The sequence below is a fragment of the Panthera tigris genome, chromosome B3 (genome assembly GCF_018350195.1).
Source record: "Panthera tigris isolate Pti1 chromosome B3, P.tigris_Pti1_mat1.1, whole genome shotgun sequence".
Taxonomy (NCBI): Eukaryota; Metazoa; Chordata; class Mammalia; order Carnivora; family Felidae; genus Panthera; species Panthera tigris.
Window position 1 is genome coordinate 145,598,578 of NC_056665.1, and position 13,026 is coordinate 145,611,603.

Genomic DNA, 13,026 nt, shown 5'->3' on the forward strand with positions numbered 1-13,026 from the left:
ACAGGTCTGACCACGCGCGTGTAACACTTCCGTTCAGAGGAGGAAGCCACAGTTGACCCTGAACTTGCGGAAATGTCTGCAACACACACGGTGGGAGAGTGGGCAGGTCTGAGCATGTGCACGTGAGAAACGCCTCACAACAAAGCTTCCCGGACAGACGGAGCCAGTCAGTTCGCGGGCCGCAGTGAGCAAACAAGGTCACAAGCTTTGTCCTTCGTCGGAGCCCCGCCCACTCACGCGGCCGGGACCTCTCCTCCCCGAGGCCCTTGCCCCGGGGCACGGCCTCCGCCCGGCCCACGTCTCCAACGTGCCCACTCTTGCCCTGGTGCCCCCAGGGCGACACAGCCGCCCTCAGAAGCGGTTCAGCGGCAGCAGAGCTGGGGCACCACGAGGGCACAGCCTGAGCCCGCGCCATCCTGCTCCGGGGGGACTGGCCACGCCGGGTGCACTCGGGCGAGAAGGGCTGGGGTTCTGTTTATAGCCCCAGCACGCAGCAGTGATGAGTTTTCTCAATGTTGATTCATTTCTGAGAGAGAGCGAGCACTTGAGCTTAGGAAGGGCAGAGAGGCGGGGGGAGAGGGAGAGAGAGAATCCCAGGCAGGCTGCACGCTGTCAGCACAGAGTCTGATGTGGGGCTCGAACCCATGAACCATGAGATCATGACCTGAGCCGAAACCAAGAGTCAGACGCTTAAGCGACCCAGCCCCCCAGGCACCACCCCCCCCACAAATATTTTAATTGCCTTTCTTTAGTTAGGAAACAAAACTATTCCACATATATGCTTTTGATTAGCACTTAAATATATAAATTTAGTCTTATAATATGTTAATCTGTCATGTTTCATTTTTTTTAGTGTTTGTTTTTGAGAGACAGAGAGACAGAGCACGAGCGGGGAGGGGCAGAGACAGGGGGACCCAGAATCCGAAGCAGCTCCAGGCTCTGAGCTGTCAGCACAGGACACGATGCGGGGCTCGAACTCGCAAACCACACGATCATGCCCGGAGCCGAAGTTGGACGCTCAACCAGCTGAGCCGCCCAGGCGCCCCGAAGTGCTGAAATTTTTGAATAAAATAGTAACAAAATGCATGGCTAGGAGGCATGACAGTGTGAACGGCCACCTGGAGCCCGTGGGGACAGGGCCATCGGCCTCGCGTCCACCTGGGGCTGGAGCTGAGTTCCTGCCCAGAGCCCCCCCGTGAGGTTCTTCCCCTCAGGAAGGGGTCAAAGAGAGGTCACAGGTGCCAAGCGGGAAGGGGGGGGGTCCTTCCAAGCTGGCACAGCATCCCTGAGAACGCTGTGTGCTCCCGGCAGCTTGTGCACGCGTTGTCCGCGGCCGGCGCACGCAGCATTCAGAGACCAAACCCATGCTGAGGACAGAAGCGCCATCCGGGGGTCGTCTTCCCGTGAGGCAGGCGGGAGGCCGGGGACGCCTGTCAGTGCTGCCCTGGCCGTGGGCCCTCGGCCGCTTCCATGACCTCTCTCTCAGCCTTGGTTTCTTACTGCGCGAAGGGAGCGGTCACTGTAGCCCCAGCGCAACCGTCGCGCGGGCGGGCCACGAGGACCCGAGTCACCCTGGGAAGGCTCGGACCAAGGCCCCGTTACCCCTTCTCGAGTGGCGGTCTCCGAGTCGGCCCGGCCCAGAGGAGGCCCTGAGGCCCTGAGGGGGCAGCCAGGGGGCAGGAGGGGTCCCCCAGCCCTCCTCTCCACCGGCGACCTCGGGTCCTCCCAGCTGCCGCCCACCTCCGTCAAATGACCGCGACCTGACCCAGCCCGTGCCCCTACTTGGATGACCACCCTGGGCGTTCCAGGGGACTTGTGTCCCCCGGGCACGCCGGGTCTTAGTTCTGAGTCTAGATGACCGTGGGGGGCTGGGGGCCTCAGGAGAGCTCAGCACAGGGCCGCTGTGAGGCCAGAGGGCCAGCTCACTCTGACACCGGGGCCCCCGAGACCACGCTCGGGTGCGGGCCTCACTGCAGGCGCTGGCCGAACTCACCAGAGCCGATACACTCAGGAATGGGGTTCGTCCTGCGAACGGACTGGGCAGGAGGTGCAGGGCGGTCACACACACCCCCCCAGCCCCGCTCCCTGGGTCCGCATGCCAGGCCTCTGCCGTCCTGTCCCCCGCAGTCAGAACAGCACGACTTTCCCGACCGGGATGTGGGGGCGCCTGCACACAGGACTGCCAGCCGGGGGCGCCCACCCAGCGCTGGCGTCCAGGGTCCCTGCTGGCGTTCTGTGGTCGACTGAGCCTCTGGAGGTCAAACTGGTACCGCCTGACCCAAAGCCCCCACCCTGATCCCGCTGGGACGAGCTGGTGTGGCCCAGACCCCCAGGTAAACAGAGACCATCTTATCAGGCAGGACATCCTAGAGACCAGGGGCCGAGGGCGAGGCCAGACCCCCCTTGGGCCATGCAGAGTCCTACACCATGCGCCTGTCAGGGGAAGGAAGGCGGGTCCACGCGGGCAGGGGTGGGGGCGGCACGGCCTGGCCAGGAGCCTGGAGGGGGCCGGGCTCAGGGTGGTCAGATTCATTCAAGCCCAGCCAGTGCTCCCACCCAACCCCCGGCCCAGGCCGGCGTGCACGTGTGCCGAGGCTCTGACTGATGCTTCCGGAACTTCCGCACCTGCAAGGGGGAAGGGCGAGGGGTGGGCAAGGACGTGGGAAACTGGGCTCCTTGCACGTTGCTAGAGGGATGTAAAATGGTGCAGTTTGGCTGTTTCTTAAAATATTAAACTCAAATTTACCATATGGCCCAGAAATTCCGCTCCCAGGAATCCACCCAAGAGAAAGGAAAACGTGTCCACACGGAACCTCGAGCGTGAGTGTTCACGGCAGCCTGACTCCCACGGCTGGAAACGACCCAAACACCTACCCACGGTGCCTGGACACGCGAGACGTGACGTGTCCGGGCCACGGAATACAGCTTGGCGACAAGAAAGAGCAAGGTCCCGACACGCGGGAGACGAGACCGGACACAAAAGACCACAGGTGGTTCAGAGGAGGCGGGTCTGCCGTCGAGGGAGGTCATGGCCTCCGGGACTCGGCCGGGCCCCGCCCCGGCCGCCCTGCTCTTTCCGGGGAGATGGAGGCGTTCTAAAATGAGACTGGGGTGACCCCTGCAAACCTCTAAATCTATGAAAGATGATTGAACCGCACACTTCAAGCAAGTGGATTTTACAGCATAGAAAACATACCTCAACAAAGCTGTTAAACAGGAAGAACCAGAAAGAATTTCTGCTCTGTTCCGCCCACTCGCCCGAGGTCGCCTGCTAGCTGGCGGGACAGGGGCCCAGTGGGCCCAACGCCTCAGCCGACGGGACGCCCCTCCCAGATGTGTGTGGGACCATCCCAGCCAGCCCCCCTCGGGGGACCTTCAGGTGCCCGCTGCCTTCGCGAGCAGTAACACACACTCGACGGTTGGGGCCACCGTGGGCGGCGCTCGGTTACACGCCGTCGCTGGCCGCACACCGCCGTGACCTCTGCTCGCGGCGCTTTCTCGCCGGCAGCCGCAGGTGACGGGTCTGGTAACCGTGCTGCGGGCAGGCCTGTCACATCCCAGTTGCCCCTGGCACGAGGTCGTTCCTAGGGCGGCACCCAGGCCCCAGGCGGGCGGGAGAACCAACCCGGTTCACAGGAGTCGCTCGCTCCATCTTCGGTGTTTGGTGGGCTTTCGGCCGCCCCCCCCCCCACCCCAGCCCTGCATCTGAGCAAACCCCGCGTGCTCCATCCCTAGGCGCCAGCAACCACTTCCCACCGCGCGCTCCAGCCTGCGCACCCCCCCCCCCCGGTCCCCGCCCCAACCCCGATAATCAGCAAAGCGGCCAACACCACTTTCGCTCAAGCCATCGGGACCCGCACTGCCTCCTCCCGTCCCCGCACCCCTCGGAGGGTGCGTGCATCCTCAGCCCCCACCGCTGAGCCGGCGCTGGGGGTCCTCTCTCGGAAGGACTCCTGGGGCGTCCACTGTGAGCCCTCTGCTGTGCTCCGTGCGTTTCAGACAGGAAGGATTTCATACGGAAGATGTGCACACGACCAGGGGGGACCGCAGCGGCCACTGAGAGAGCCCAGCCAGGGCCTGCCTGCACGGCGGCCTCTAGTCCCTGTGCCACAGGGGACCGCAATAGGGGCCGGGGGCCCGCGTCCCCCCCCCCCCCGAGACACCATCCCAACTATCCTCTGGCCATCCAGGCAGAAGAGCCCGCTCAGCACAGGAGAGAGGCAGCCTTCCAGATGTCTCCACAAGGAATCCCAATGTCTTCCACTTCCCTCCGCGAGCGCGTCCGGTACGAGAGCGCCCAGGGGCTCCTGTGTGAAAAACACACCGAAACACTTGGTTGGGAGGGGGCGGTGTGAGGGCGCCTGGGGGCTCCGTCGGTTAAGCCTCCGACTCCTGATTTCGGCTCAGCTCACGGTCTCACGGTTCGCGAGTTGTGTTTGGAGCCGGCTTGCGATTCTCTCCCTCTCTCTCCAAATAAATACAGTAAAATGTAAACAAAATTTAAAAAGACAGCGAATAAACAAATAAACTGCACCACGGATGGATTTTTGGTACACATAGAGCTGAGCGGCCATCTCCACGAGCAGCGTCAGTCACCTTCTTCACCCCGAAAAGACATCCCGCCTCCGTCTGCGGTCACACCCCATTTCCCCCTCCCCCGGCCCCCGGAGGCCACGGCTCTGCGTCCTGTCTCTGGGGCCCTGCCTCGTGTGGACGCGTCGTGTGAAGAGAACCGTAGGACACGCTGCTTTCTGTCTGGACTTTCCTTCACCGGGCGCCTCTCTGGGGCTCCCCCGTGTCCCGAGACCACATCGTCAGCTGACGGATGTTTGGATGGTTTCAGGGTCGGGCGATTGCGCACCGCGCTGCCGTAAGCATTTATCGACAAGCTTTTGGTTTGCACTTATGTTTTTATCTGTGCTGCGTGGACGCCCAGGGTGGGAACCGCCAGGTCACGTGGCCTGTCCGCGTTCAGCCTTAGAGGCGCCGGGCCGTCTGCCCACGCGGCTGCTCCATTTCACGCTCCTTCCAGCGACGCACCGGAGTTCCACCCGTCTACTTCCTCATCGACACCTACCGCCTGTCCGTCCGTCCCAGGCGTCCTGACGCGTGTGAGCCCGGTCCCGTCGTGGTTGAGATTTGCATTTCCTGAGGGTGAGGGATGCGACGAGGAGCCTGCCACGTGCTTGCCGCCAGCCGTGCGTCTTCAGCGGGGAAACGTCTGCCCAGGTGCCCGTCTTTCAGTCGCGCTTTGGCTTTTCATTATTGAATCGCACGAGCTCTTTATATATTCTAGTCTAAGCCCCTCAGCAAACATACGGTTTGCGACTGTTTCATCCCATTCTCTGCTTTGTCTTTTCACCGTGTTGAGGGGGTCCTTTGAAACCCAAAAGTGTTTCATGTTGATGAAGCCCTATTTATCCGTCCTCTCCTCTACGGCTTGTGCTCTGCTGTCGTGTCTGAAGCCGCTGGGGCTGCCCCGGCGGCACCGGGACTTGAGGCAACGTCGGCTGCCTCCTTGCCACGCGGCTCTTGCGTGTACGTCTCTGGTCCACCGGGGGCTCATTCTTGTACACGGCGTGAGGTAGGGGTCCAGCCTCCCTCTTGCACGTGGACGTCCAGTCGGAAATGCGTGGAAAGACTACCCTCCCCCCTGTGTTGTCCCAGCACCTGTCTCGGAAATCAGTTGACCACGAACTCTTGGCTCTACTGCACTGACCTGCCCGTCTGTCCTTGTGCCAAAACCAGACGGTCTTGATTATGGTCACGGGGTGATCAGTTCTGAGATGCGGAAGCAGGAGTCCTCCTACTCTGTTCTTTTTCGTCAGGGTTGTGTGGACCATTTGGGGTCCTGTGCAACTCGATGTGAATGTCAGCATCCACGTGTCAATTTCTGAGGGGAAGATTCCATCTGGGATTTCGGGAGAGATTGTGTCCGAATCTGCAGATCCACTCGGGGAGCGTGGACATTTTCAGAACGTTAAGTCTTCCGATCCAAGAACACGGAGCGTCTACCGCTTAGGTCATCTTTATACTCTTTCAAGGAACACCTGTTGTTCTTAAATTGTTAGTTTTCCCTCTTCAACCCCCCTCAAGCCTCATATTTTCTTCTGACTGTTCTTTGGCCCCCGGTTTTGTGCACTCACGGCCGCAGGCAAGGCTTTATTGCTACTTTGTCCTTGTCGTGTGCACTTTTTCTCCACCACGAAGGCGTGAGTGTCCAAGGGTTAAACGTGTTTCAGCTGGTCTTTCTCCCCCTTCTCTGTCGGTCCTTCTCACTCCTTCCCTGACCCCAGCCCCACCTTTGTCACGTCGCCCACACGGACACTTGCGTGCCCTCTCTCTGTGTTCTCTCGGAGCCCACGAGTCCGCGTTGCATGCACGTGATAATGTGGACGCGTGTGCATGGGTGACACAGTCGTGACTTCTTTTAAAAGAGCACAGGTCATCTCAGCATTACTAGCCATTAGAGAAATGCAGATCAAAACCACTCACACTCAATACGATGGCTACTGCTGAAAAAACAAAAACTTAAAATAATCAGTGTTGGCGAGGATGTGGATAAGTCGGAACCCTTGTGCACCTTTGGCAGGAACGTAAAATGGCGCGGTCGTCATGAAAAACGGTATGGAGTTTCCTCAAAAAACTCAAAAGTAGAATTACCACATTTCCAGCAATCCCACTCTGGGCATTTACCCAAAGGAATATCTGTGTATCTTGGAGAGATGTCCGTACCCCCGCGTCCACCGCACCATCGTTCACGACAGCCAAGAGCTGGGAGCAACCCAAGTGTCGATGCATAGATCGGGGGATAGACAAAATGACGGAATAGTACTGAGCCGTAAAAAGCAAGGGAGGTCTGGCGCCTGCTGCCGTGGACGGACCTTGAGGACATCATCCCAGATGAAATAAACCAGTCGCGGAAAGATAAATGCTGTGTGATTCCACTCGTCTGAGGTACCTGTGGGAGTCACATTCATAGAAACAAAATGTAGACGGAGGGCTGGGGGTGGGATGGGGAGAATTTAATGGGGACAGAGTTTCAGATTTGAAGAGGAAACAGTTCTGTGTCACAACAACGTGAATATACTTGATACTATTGACCCATATCCTTAGAAATAGTTAAGATGGAGGGAGCCTGGGAGGTTCAGTCGGTTAGGCGTCCGACTTTAGCTCAGGTCATGATCTCACGGTCCGTGAGTTCGAGCCCCGCATCAGGCTCTGTGCTGACAGCTCGGGGCCTGGAGCCTGCTTTGGATTCTGTGTCTCCCTCTCTCTCTCTGCCCCTCCCCCACTCACACTCTGTCCTTCTCTCTCTCAAAAATAAACATTAAACATTTTTTAAAGACAAAATGAAACAAAATAAAATATGTTCCCACTTCCTCCTCCTCCCCCATCCCCCTTGAGTGTGGGTGCCCGCCGTGGGGTCGGCCATCAGAGCCCTGCAGCCTCTGTCCCCGTTCTGGGCTCTGTGGCTGTGGGAGACGCGCCGGCAGCTGGACCGGCCCGAGCCACCCGAGTCAGAGTGACCGCAATGTCACGGGAGACCCCGAGCCACATCCGCCCAGCCAGCCTCTCCCGGACCCCCAGCCCTGAGAAGTGGCCCGAGATGATAGGTGTTCATGGTTCAAGGCCCTGCATGTGGGGTCACTTGTCACACAGCAGCAGGAACCAATACTGGCTCTAGTGACAAGTCTGAGGTCCCCGCGTGTCAGGTGCAATCATCCGGACGCGCACGGAGACAGCCGTGGGGTGGCCGGGCGCCCCGGGCCTCAGCGGGTGGTGGGTCCCTCTCACCACGCGCCCCCACGGCAGCCTCGGCGGGGCTTCTGCCCAGGGTGACACTGACCCCGCCACGCCCATGTCACCTCCCGGGGCCGCGCCTCAGAAGGAGATGCCAGAGAGCATCGGGAACGCCCAGCACACTGTCCCCTGTCCCCCGGCCCCCGGCCCCCCGCCCCTGTCCGTTTATCACTTTGGCGTGGCACCCTGGATCCTGGAAAAGCTTCCCCTTCCCCCAGAGCCGGAGAGCTTCCGCAGGGCTGCTGAGGAGCGAGCCTGTCCGTGGGCAGCGCGGGCCGTGGGCCCTTCTTCCCTCGGCAGGCGGGGTCTGTATTTAGCTCGGAGAGCTGTGCTCCCCGCCTCTGACTGCCCCTCTCCACCTACTCCCTGCTCGCCTTCGGGAGCTCCTGTTACCTACCCTGTGCTCTGTCTCCACCCCAAGGATTTTCCCTCTTCCCTTGTGATCCTCCAGGACTAAATTGGGGCTCCACTGCTGTTCCTGTTGGTGTTCATCCTGTCCACTGTCGAGTGGCCGGGAGATCGCGTTTTCACTGCAGAAAATCATCTGGTGCCCCCGTGGACCTCCTCCGATGCTCTTTCCTTGAGAATCAGCCGTGTGGCTGTGTTCTCCTGAAGCCATCTCGTGGAGAGGCGCTGGGGGTCCTGACCGCCCGCCGGCCGCCAAGCCCGGGGCTGTCGTCAGCTCTCCTGGGCTCTGGGGCGCTGGTGTCGAAAGGCCTGTGGGTGTGGAAGGCACAGCGGCCCCCACGTAGCGCCAGTGGGAGGGCACAGCACGGGCCCTGGCCCTGGAGGGGATGTGGAAGGTACAGGAAGCCTGAGGACGCGAGCCAGGCCTGTCCCACCTGAGGGGACACACCCCGCCCCTGTTTAGAACCTGTTTTCTGGCCCGGCCCGGACGCCAGAACCCCACACCGGCCTCGTCGCCGGCCTCAGACCCATCCGAATGTCCTCTGTGGATGGGGAAGGGGCAAGCCAGCTTGGGTCTTGGCACAGCTGGAGTCAGGCCACCTTGAGCCCACCGCCACCTACCTGTGGCCTGGCCCGCGGGGGTTAACGGCCCCAGGCGCAGGAGGGACACTTGTGGAATCAGCCCCACCACTCCCCAGGGCCGGTTTCTTCGGAGACTCGGCTGCCAGAGCTGTCGCCAGGCAGAGCCAGCCGGTGCGGTCCCCGGGGCCACACGCCAAAGACGCAGCAGGCGGCCCCGGGGCGGCGGGTGCAGGAGGCCCTGGTCCTGGCCTCCCGGCTGCTCATCGCCCGCGGTAGGCCGTCCGCCAGGGCACCGGGTCGGCCGGGGGGTTGGGACGTGCTGCTCGGTCCGGGCACTGCTCCCTGCTCTGACCGGGTGGCGGTGGGAAGGGGGAGAGGGCCGTCTGACCCCAGCCCAGAGGAAGCGAGCATCTCCAGGAGAGCTGTGCGTGGACGCCAGCTCTGTCCATGCTGTGGAACCCGCGTCACGGCCAGTGTGGACGGTCGCCCTTCACCTAGTGGGCACGGCGGGGCTCTCTGGGTCCCCCGCCCTCAAAGAGAGGGCTGCCTGGGGCTGCCCCCGCCTCCACACCTCTCCCAGCCCCTAGTGCACATCCGAAGCCCAGTCCCCTCCAGATGGCCACTAAATCCCGTCACCATCTTCTCTGAACCGCACAGCGTTTGGATGCTACACACAGATGAGGGGGGACGCAGACCCTGCTGGGCCCGTGCAGCCTCCCCGGACCTGGGCTAGGAGCAAGTCCAAAGGTCCTGGCTGGGCTGCCGGCTCAGGGCTTCCTGACCCCAAAGCCCACTGTCCACCAGGTGTGGGAAGGCCCAGGCCTCTCTCTGTGACAGGCACCCCACAGATGTTGGGGAACTTCCCCAGCCCAGCGCTCGGGCCAGAGCCTCACCCTTTCCCGTCGGGCCCCCAGCGTCTCCTGTCCGGTCCCCCAGACCCACCAACCAGGAGGGAGGGGTGGGGGCAGCAGGAGAGACCCGCCACCAGGAGGAAGCTCGCACGGTCGTGCAGAGCACAGCTCACGGGAAGGTGGCTGCGCAGGGGACCCAGTGGCCAGGAGGGCCCCAAACTGGTCCCGGACTTTGTCTCCCATCTGGGCCACAGCAGGATCCGTGCAGTCGCGCAGGCTTCGGCGGAGGTGTTGCTGGCAGTGTCCACGGCCACTGCTTCTTGCCAGTGGAGCCCCCCTGAGCGGGGTCGGGCACCAACCTCGGGGTAACTGTGTCTGCCGCTGGGGCATCTGTGAGCCTGTGTTCCTCTCCGTGAACTTGCTGACAAAGCAGCTGCCCTCTGGGGGCTAATTACCTGCCCCCCCCTCCCCACCGCCCCCAGGAGAGAACGAGGTTCCAGCCGGGACAGGACAGAGTGGCCTGACCTTGCTATAGGGTCGTGGCCTCAGCATGGTGTGGCTAAGCACAGACCAGGGCAGACCGATGAGGGGCATCTGGGGTATGGAGGTGGCCCCGGGAGCAGAGAAGCGGGCGGTGGGCCAGCCACAGTGCGCCGGGCTACGTTCCTGGCCGCTCTTCACGGCCACACGAGAGCACAGAGTAGGGGCACCGCAGGCGAGGAGCCGCGGTCCAGGCGCCGTGCAGGCATGAGCCGTGGGAGCCCGCAGGGTGTCCTTGCAAGCCGGGCCCGGAAAGGCGCGTGGACAGCCCTGCCCCCTGCCCCCACCAGGCACCGGGCCACCCAGGCCGCGCCCGGATGGGGAGGCAAGGCAAGGACCCGAGTGGCCTCGGGACAGCCCGCTGGGCCTCTTGCCAGTGCCTTCCACTGAGGTTCTCCCCGCCTCGGGTGTCTTCGCGGCTTCGGACTGCATCCTGGGGCGGCTTCTCCCGACCTGTCTTCTAGCTCACTCGTTCTTTCCACCGCAGGCTCTCAGGGCAGCCGCCGCGTTCTTAGATCCGGATGGCACTTGGAAGCTGTAGAAGTTGTGCTTGGTTCTGTTTCAAATCTCCTGGGTGGTTTACTTTTTCTTTTTCCTTTTTTTTTTTTTTAATGTTGAGAGAGTATTTACCTACATGCCCAGAAATCTGGCCCAAAACTTGGACCTCCAGCACGGAGCCTTGGCCCTCCCGGCCGAGTGTAGGCGCAGGAACGGGAACGCCCTGGTCTAGAGCAGCACAGCCCAGGGACCGGGGGTGGGACGCCCACGGGCCGGCGGCTGCCAAAGGCAGCCAAAGACAAAGAGGTGACGGGAACCAGGCACTCACCCCAGTCCCGCACACCAAGAGGAGTGCAAGACGCTCTGGGCCCCACTGTGGGACCGAAGCGTGGCCGGGCTGGGGTGCACGTGTGTGCGAGAAGTGGACGTCCGGTGCCGCACACGGGCAGCGCTGTAGGCTAGGTGCCCGCCCCGGTGCCGGGGCAGGAGAGCAGGGCTGGCAAATCTGCCTCTGAGGAACGTGGGCCTTGCCTTCCTGTGAGGGGACAGGGGACGAGGGGGGACGAGGGGATAGGGGACGAGAAGGGGGGAAAGCGGACGGGGAGGGGGGGCCGCCGGAAGTCCGAGTACCTACCGGGGGAGAGTCTGAGCCTTTTGCGCTGGTGTGTGCTCCCTGCCGCCAGCTCTTCCGAGGCCGACTTGGGAGGCGTCCCGCAGCCGCTGGCTGCGGGCACCGTGTGGGGGGTGTGAGGGGGGGCGGGTGGGGGCCAGGCTGGCATCAGGGGATAGGAGCTGAGTGCAGGAGGGTGACACGTTCCGGCCCGGCCGCTCACAGTCCTGGACCGACCTGTCAGGCCCCCCAGAGGGCACGGCAGGGACGCGGCCGGCTGCCGCGCTGTCTCCTTGCGCCGCGTGGCTCGTGCGGAGGCGAGACTGACACGGCACCACGGGCCGGGGGCCTGGGGGCGGACCCACGGTGTAGCGGGCGCATCAGGGCTGTGGATGCGCGGCTCACGGCGGCCGTGGCTGCGCCGGCCGTAGATGCGGAGGTGCGTCCCAGCTCCCACCAGGAGGCCCCACGTGCGTGGAGACCGCTGAGGCCACAGGGTAGCAGAGGGCAGTCCGTTCGCGGCCTGGCTGGCAGGGCCCGGGCCGCACTTTGTTGCTTCCCGGCTCCTCCCAAGTGTAGATGTTTTCGAGGTCCCGCCTGTCCATCCACATCGCTGCCCGGTATTCTCTGAGCCCAGGGAGCAGGTGCGGTTTGTAGCCCATGTGAGCGCTGGGACGCACCTGACGCCCGCGGGCTGTTTCTGACGGCTCTTGCTTGCAGGGCCAGGCCCCCTCCCACCCCATGTGCTGGGGTGTGGGCCGTGTGGTCTGCTGACCGACCCTGAAGACTGACGCACGAGGCACTTAGAGATCTAGGACAAAGACCATTCGCATTTGTTTCCACTGGGCACCTGGGGGCCTGGGCTGCGTGTCTGCACAAGTCCGGCCTAAACCGTGACTTCTCAGGAGCAGACCTCCCGCCCGATCTGCCTGGGCCGACCCCTTGGCGAAGAGCGGGATGGAGCGTGACCTTTGCCCCACAGCCATCTGGAGGACAGACGCCTCCAGGGTGCAGGCGACCATGAGCAGGGTGTCCTGCAGACCCGGCCTCTCACGGGGAAGGAGCTGACGGGGACGACGCAGGAGGGCCTCCAGGAGACGGTCTCTTACATGGCGCCTGGAGGGCCCGTGACAATAGGAACGGCTGGAGAACGTGCATCCCGAACCACATGTCGCCAGCAAGCAGTGACTGTGGCCGCTCCCGGCCGGCTCCCCCAGACTGCATGCTTTCTCTTCTTTTCCTCCTAAATTCTGTTCTCGCCTTTGCTCCTCGACTTAGTGACCGCCCGCCCCTCAGGGGAGAGCGAACGGCAAGCCAGCCCCAAGGCCACTAAGCTGAGCTCCCGCCTGTCCCCCCAGCAAGAGGCAAGAGTGACTTTCAGCCATGGGTGTTCATTCTCTCGAGTTCTGACTCGTAATTTCTTAAAACCTTGACAGCTTTTAATGAAGAAGCAACTTGAAACTTTTATAACGCTTTTCCAGCAAAGCACCCCATCTCCCCACTGCCCGGAAAGTTTCCGCCGGGCCCACATGGGCCACACGGGATACCAACGTGCTCCCGGCCCCAGGCGCCCGTGGGGACCCCGCGGCCCCCAGGCCATCATCCCACCAGCAGCCACCGTGGCCGTATGGGCCTGCACCCCAGCCTCCCCGCGCCAGGCTCTCCCCTGCGGAGGCCCCACCCCACCCGACTCCCGGTAACAAAGAACAGCACCGAAAAGAACAAGGGAGGCCA